The following is a 7,948-nucleotide window of genomic DNA, read 5'->3' as shown; positions in this document are numbered from 1 at the left end:
ATTTGGTAGAATTTACTAATGTAGCCGTCTGGTCCTGGACTTCTATTTTGGGGGAGGATTTTGATAGTTGTTTGGATTTCCTCCCTGCTTATGGGTCTATTTAGACTTTGCATTTCTACATGACTCAGTCTAGAAAGCCTGTATAGTTCTAGGAATTTATCCATTTCTTCTAGATTGTTGAATTTAGTGGCATATAGTTTTTCATAGAATTCTACAATAATTCTTTGTATATCTATGATGTCTGTGGTGATTTCTCCTCTTTCATTTTGGATTTTGTTTATATGAGTCCTTTCTCTTTTTTTCTTAGTGAGTCTTGCAGAGGTTTGTTAATTTCATTGACTTTTTCAAAGAACCAGCTCTTTGTTGTATTAATTTTTTCTATACTTTTTCTGTTCTCTATTTTATTAATTTCTGCCCTAATTATTATAATTTGCTTTCTTCTGCTTGTTTTTGGTTTCCTTTTTTCTTCTTTTTTTATTTCCTTAGAATGTGATTTAGGTTGTTTACTTGGCTTTCTTTTGTTTTTTGATGTAAGCCTGTAATGATATAAACTTTCGTCTTATTGCTGGTTTTGCTGTATACCAGAGATTTTGATATGTTGTGTTGTCATTTTCATTTGTCAGTATATATATTTTGATCTCTGTTTTTATTTCTTCTTTGACCCAGTCATTTCTTTTTACAGAAACAGAGAGAGAGTCAGAGAGAGAGAGAGATAGGGGCAGACAGACAGGAATGAAGAGAGATGAGAAGCATCAATCATCAGTTTTTTCATTGTGACACCTTAGTTGTTCATTGATTGCTTTCTCATATGTGCCTTGACCGTGGGCCTTCAGCAGATTGAGTAACCCCTTGCTCAAGCCAGTGACCTTGGGTCCAAGCTGATGAGCTTGGCTTAAACCAGATGAGCCCACACTCAACCTGGAGACCTTGGGGTCTCAAACCTGGGTCCTCTGCATCCCAGTCTGATGCTCTATCCACTGCGCCACCGCCTAGTCAGGCTTACCCAGTCATTTTTAAAAAGTATGTTGTTTAATTTCCACGTTTGTGGGTTTCTTCACTTCTTTTTTGCAGTTGAATTCTAGTTTCAGAACCTTAGGGTCTGAGAATATATTTGGTATAATTTCAATCTTTCTGAATTTTTTTATTTTGGTTTTGTGGCCCAAAATATGGTCTATTTTGAGAATGTTCTATGTACACTGAAGAAAAATATATACTCTGAGGTTCTGAGATGAAATATCCTATATATGTCTATTATATCCATTTGCTCTAGTGTTTTATTTAAGGCTGATAGTTCTTTATTGATTTTCTATTTGGATTAATGATCTAGAACCATCATTGGTGTATTGAGATCTCCAGTTATGATTATGTTTTTATCTGTTTCTATTTCTAGATTAGTTAGTAGATGTCTTATATGTTTTGGTGCTCCTTGGTTTTGTGCATATATACTAACGTTATGTCTCCTTGATAACAATGTACCCTTTATCATTATAAAAAAACCATCATTGTTTCTGATTATCTTTGTTGTCTTTTAGTCAATAAAGTCAATGAGTATGGCTATACCTGCTTTTCTTTGGATATTAGTTGCTTGGAGAATTGTTTTCCAACCTTTCATTTTGAATATATTTTTGTCCTTGTAGCTTAGATGTATATCTAAAATGCAGCATACAGTTGGGTTTTGCTTTTTGATCCAATCTGCTCCTCTGTGTTTCTTTATTCGTGAGTTCAATCCACTTGCATTTAATGTAATTATTAACACTTGAAGATTTACTATTGTCATTTTACATATTTCTTTCTGATAGCTCTGTGTCTTGTTTGGTTTTTCGCTTTTGCTTTTCTGTCAGTTGTTTTTGTTTGGTGGTATTCCACGCTTCTTTCCTCTGTTTCTTCTTTTTTTAAGCTATTTGTTTCAGTAGTGGCATATTTAGGAGTGGTTACCATTAGGTTATTAAAAGAAAATTTATATTGATAAGAGTCCATTATTTTATGAGTGCTTCTGCACTCTATCCTCCTTTGCTACTGATGATCTTTGTCCCCTCCCCTTTTATGTTATTGTTATCAAAGATTATCCTTATTTTTATTGTAATCTAGTTAGAGCTTATACTTGTAGCTTTGTTTTGTTTTGTTATTTGAATCTGGTCTGATAACCCCTATTAGTATTTCCTGCAGTGGGGGTTTTCTGGTGATAAATTACCTCAGCTTCTCTATATCTGTAAATGTTTTTATTTCTCCTTCATATTTGAAGGGTAGCTTTGATGGATATAGTATTCTTGGCTAGTAGTTCCTCTCTTTCAGTATTTTAAATGTTGGGGTCTACTCTCTTCTAGCTTGAAAAGTTTCTTCTGAGAATTCTGGTGATAATCTAATGGGTCTTCCTTTGTATGTTATATTCTTTTTATCCGTAGCTATCTTGAGGAATCATTCTTTGTCATTGATTTGTAATAATTTCATTACAATGTGTCTTGGTGTAGGTCTGTTTGGCTCAAGGTAAGTTGTTGTTCTATTTGCTTCTTGAATTTGAAGCTCTAACTCTTTCCACAGTCTTGGGACATTCTAATCAATTATTTGTTTGAATATGTTCTCCATTCCCTTTTCTCTTTTGTTTTCTTCTGCTATACCCATTATTCTTACATTGCTCTCTCTGATGGAAACAGACTATTCTTATAGGACTTTCTCATTCTTTTTTAATTTATAAGCCTTTTTCTTCTTCTCTCTTTAGTATCTCTAGTCACCTGTCTTCAACATCACTGATTCTCTCCTCTATCTAGCCTGTTCTATTAGCTAAGCTTGCTATCTCATTTTCAATTCATATATTAAATTCTTCACCTCTGTTTGGTTCTTCTTTATAGTTTTAATTTTCTTAATGAAGTATTCTTTTTGTTCATTAAATTACTTTTGAGCTCACTAAATTGCATGTCAGTATTTTCTTGTATCTCACTGAGTACTTTTAGTACTTCAATTTTTGAATTTTCTGTCATTTAGCTCCAAGGTTTCCATATGATTGAGATATTTTTCTGGAGATTCTTCATCATCTATCTGAGCTACGTCTCTGTCTGTGTGTCCATATTTGATTTCTTCTTTCTTCATGGCATTTGACAGTAATACTATTATTAACACTAACAAGAGATAAATAAAAAATAAAAATTGAAAAATACAGTGAAAAAATGAAAATTCTATAAATAATAATAAGTAGAACAATAACTAATGAGAACAAAAAGCACAAACTGAGGAAAAATAAAAAATAGGAAAAAATAAAATAAAAAACAAACAAAACTCCATAAAAAATTGTGGGTAAGAAATATAATCAATTAAAGAAAAATGAAATTCATATGAGAGGAAAAAGAAAAAAAGGAAGAAGAAGAAAGGGAAGAGAGAAAAAAGGAGTGAAAGAGAAAGTATCAGAAATAAAACTCTAATGAAAAATAAGAATGAAAAGTATGACAACTAAGAATAATGAAGTTCAAATGGGAAAAAGAAAAGAAGAAAAACAGAAAAAGAAAAAAATGTATTTTCTATTTTGAAAGGTTACTTTTCTTTTTTCCAGAAAGTGGCACTGTACTATAAGTTTTGCTTTTGTGAGATTCTTGAGCAGAGCTTCACTGAGACATTGTTGTCATAATGATGTAGACAGGGTCGCAGTGGCATTGGTGGGTGGGGCTTGTTGTTAGGGCTTCGCATTTTTATGGTTCCAGCAATGGTGTTCTCAGGTCTCCAGGCACCTCTCCCCATGTCCCAACAGAAAAGGGGTTTGAAAGTCAGGCACCTATACCTCTCAAAGCAGAGAGTGGGCCTGGAGAGTCAGCTGTGGGGGATCAGTCACCACCACTCTTCACACAATGAGGGGAACAATGTGGGACCTGGAATGCTGGGGGCGGGGCACACCCTGGTCCTCCCTTCCAAACCATTGAAAGTGCTGCCCATAGGTAGGGCAGGGGCTGGGAAACAGAGCAGATGGTGCCCTGAGCTCTGCAAGCTCCACAGGTGCAAATTGCATATCAAGCAGTGCCTCAGTTTCACATAGGCCAAACTCTGTGGGCTGACATGTACAAATCAAGCACAACTAGTAGGACTCAGCATGAGCTGATCTCCATAGGCTAATTACCCACAGATCCAGGCAGTGCTGCAGCCCGTGTGCACTCCCAGGGCCGGCAATCGCAAAGTGAGCTTAGCAATGCGGGCAGACCTTGGGAACTGGCCGTGCTCCTACTCTTGGTTGCACACCCACCTTAATTCAGCTCCTTCCCTTCTGCCCCTTGGTCTCTCCACTTCTCCCATCTCCAAAGCAAAGCCCATGCTAAATGTGTCTTCCTCTCTCAGATCAGTGAGGAAAGAGAAAAATTCAGTCCTCCAGCTTTAGTGTCCTCCAGAAATGAGTGCTATTTTCCATTCCCCTTGTTACTGTGTCAAACAGTCCATTGGGTACATGGATTTTTCAGTTGCACCTGCAGACCATCTGGGGCTTCTTCTCTGTTATAGTTGTTCAATTTGTTGAAATTTCAAGGGCAGAAATCAGGAGTATCTCTCATGTCATCATTACTCTGACATTACTTCCAAATGATTTTCAACAAGCAAATGGTTAAATAAATTGTGTCTTCATCCCCTAGATCAGGGGTAGTCAACCTTTTTATACCTACCATCCACTTTTGTATCTCTGTTAGTAGTAAAATTTTCCAACCAACCACCGGTTTCACAGTAATGGTGATTTATAAAGTAGGGAAGTAACTTTACTTTATAAAATTTATAAAGCAGAGTTACAGTAAGTTAAAGCATATAATAATAATTACTTACCAAGTACTTTATGTCAGATTTTTGCTAAGTTTGGCAGAATAAATTTTTATTAAACAACTTACTATAGTTAAATCTATCTTTTTATTTATACTTTGGTTGTTCCGCTACCACCCAGCATGAAAGCTGGAATGCCTACTAGTGGGCAGTAGGGACCAGGTTGACTACCACTGCCCTAGACTATATTACTCAGAAATAGAAAAGAATAAATTATTGATAAATAGAACTTGGATGACTTTTCAGGCAATTATGCTGAGCGGGGGGAAAAAAATCCCAAAACTTTTACGGTACAGTTTTATTTACATAAAACTTTTGAAATAACAAAAATTTAGAAATGGTAGACAGGTTAGTCTTTCCAGGATGGGTTGGAGTAACACAAAACAGCCTTCTGCTGATGAATTGCTGATGATGTATCTGATTTTAATGGTGGCACAAACCTCCACAGGTGTAAAAATTGTATCAAACTTTTTTAAAAACTTTTTTATTTTATTTATTCATTTTAGAAAAGAGAGAGAGAGGGAGAGAGAGAAAAACAGAGTGAGAGAAGGGGGAGGAGCAGGAAGCATCAACTCCCATATGTGCCTTGACAAGGCAAGCCCAGGGTTTCGAACCAGCGACCTCAGCATTTCCAGGTCAACACTTTATCCACTGCACCACCACAGGTCAGGCTGTATCAAACTTAATACACAAATACACATACAAATGAATACAAGTAAAACTGGCTAAATTTAAATAAGATGGGTAAGTTATATTGGTATGAATCTCCTGGTTGTGATATTTGTGCTATTGTTTTGCAAAATGATCAACTGGGGTAATTGTGCAAAGTGTACAGGAATCTTTCTGTATTATTTCCTACAGCTTTATGTAAGTCTATACTTATCTCAAAAATTTCCATTAAAAACAAATTAATTCAACAAATAAATGTTAGCCCTAGCTAGATGGCTCAGTTGGTTAGAGCACTGTCCCAAAGCCCAGAAGTTGCTAGTTTGATCACAAGTCAGGGCACATACAGGAATAGATCAATGTTCTTATGCCTCTCTCCCTCATTTCCTCTCTCTTTAAAATCAATAAATAAAATTTAATTAAAAAATATTAATCATGAATAAGACTAAACACATCAAGTATAATTGCAAATGTGAGTGAGTTAATCTATTAAAATATATTCAAAGTATCTTTAAAGCTATATGCTATTTTTAAAAAACATATCAAGATGATGTGGATTAAAAATAATAAATAAGAGATACATACCATGAAAATAACTTACAAAGATTAAGGAAGAGTAACATTAACAGAAAAAATACAATCTAAGGGGAAAGAACAAACTAATGATTCATATAGATGAAAATGTAAAAGAAAAAAAACAAATATTTTATATCAATACAGCTTCAAAGTAAAGAAATCAAAATTCAATAAATGCAAGAAGAAATTTTTTAAAATTAAAAATAGTAGGAGACAATTACATCTCTCTCAGAAAAGCTGAAATCAAGAAAAATAAAGAGAATGTAAATAGTATAATATTAATGTATTGGTATAGGTAAAGATAAATAAAACTTTTTACACAACTGACAAGTTGCATTCCTTGAAAACACACACAAAATATTGATAGAAATGTATCCTCCATTAGACTTCAAAGAAAGATCTCATTACTGTTCAAACAGCTAAAATCATAGAGACCATATTCACTGTAAACAAAGCAATAAAATTAAAAACAAAAAAATAAGCCAAAAAATTAAAACCATATCCTAAAAAAATATGAAACACCAATTCTTCCATAAAAGAGATTAGGACAAAATGTGCAATACTTAAATCAAGAACATTGATACAAAAGTATCACAACATACAAGTGCTACATATCAAAATTTTAAGGTAAGACCAAAATTATGCTAAACAAGTTTATAAATATATAAGGTGAAAGAAAGAAAGGAAGAAAGGGAGGAAGGAAGGAAGGAAGGAAGGAAGGAAGGAAGGAAGGAAGGAAGGAAGGAAGGAAGGAAGGAAGGAAGGATGAAGTTCAAGATGTTGGCAAATTTACAACAACAAAAATTGTTCTTAAGATAGTAAAAGGGAAAATTAAAAAGTGAAGCTAACAAAATAGAAAACGAAAGATGTAGAACTCATCACTTAAATTTGGAAATTACTAAAAACATAAACAAACCTTTGCAAGTCTGAACCACAACAAAATAAAACTGTCCAACATCTGTGAATATACTGAAATTCATTGAATTGTACACTTTAAATGTACAAATTATATCATATTTAAATTATACCTTGATACAGCTATTCCAGGTTTTTTAAAAAGGAAAATATCCCAACATCAGAAGAGACCATCTCTAGTTCAAAATCCTTCAAAGTGGGGTTTTCTTTGTATAGGTTACTAAATGACATGTTGAGGAGTCACGCAACTTTAACCCCAGAACAAGGATTCCCCAAAGCATTGGAGTGACCTGTAAAGCATTACTATGAATTCATACTAGTTACCCCATCTTTGCTATAGTCTATGTGAAGACTGCCACCTTTGACTGGGGCTGTGGGAGGGACCATATAGCACTCAAGTTAACAGGTACACAGCATCTCTGGGCCTCTATTTCTTCACCTGTGCACCTGGCACACTTGTCCTGGCTCCAGCGAGTTCTCCAGTTTGTTTTGAAGAACAAATGAAATCATGAAAAGCACTTTGAAAAGCAGAAGCCATTGTGAAAAGAGATTACTCCTTAGCATTGCTCTCAAACAACCTTTTAGCAACTGGCCCCCTGGAGACAACAGATTAAGTAGGGACAAAACTCCAACTAGTGTTTTCATTCAAAGTCCAATAGTGTTTTATATGAATTAAGCTTAAAATTCATAAACTAGTACTCAATTTGACTCTCCATCAGTGCTGTTAAGTGAGAAATCTAGTCACAGCCTTTGTCACAGGGCTAATGTTTTCCAAGTGACAAAGCTCAAGAATACAGAACAGAAAAGTAGCAAAAAATATCAAACTCTAACTTTCATTTTACTAATACCATTATTAAAATAATGTTGGTCAAACTTTGATTATACTTCAGATTCTTTTCAAAGCATTTTCTCTGTTGGCAATAGATTTTATGTTGCAGTGCCTTAAGTGAGAAAGCAAGTCTTAAAAGAAAAAGATAAATCAAGGAAACATGTATGATGCAGTCAGCTGTCA

This window comes from Saccopteryx bilineata, chromosome 9, assembly GCF_036850765.1.
Source record: "Saccopteryx bilineata isolate mSacBil1 chromosome 9, mSacBil1_pri_phased_curated, whole genome shotgun sequence".
In the NCBI taxonomy this organism is placed as follows: domain Eukaryota; kingdom Metazoa; phylum Chordata; class Mammalia; order Chiroptera; family Emballonuridae; genus Saccopteryx; species Saccopteryx bilineata.
Note: the sequence above shows the minus strand (reverse complement) of the source record.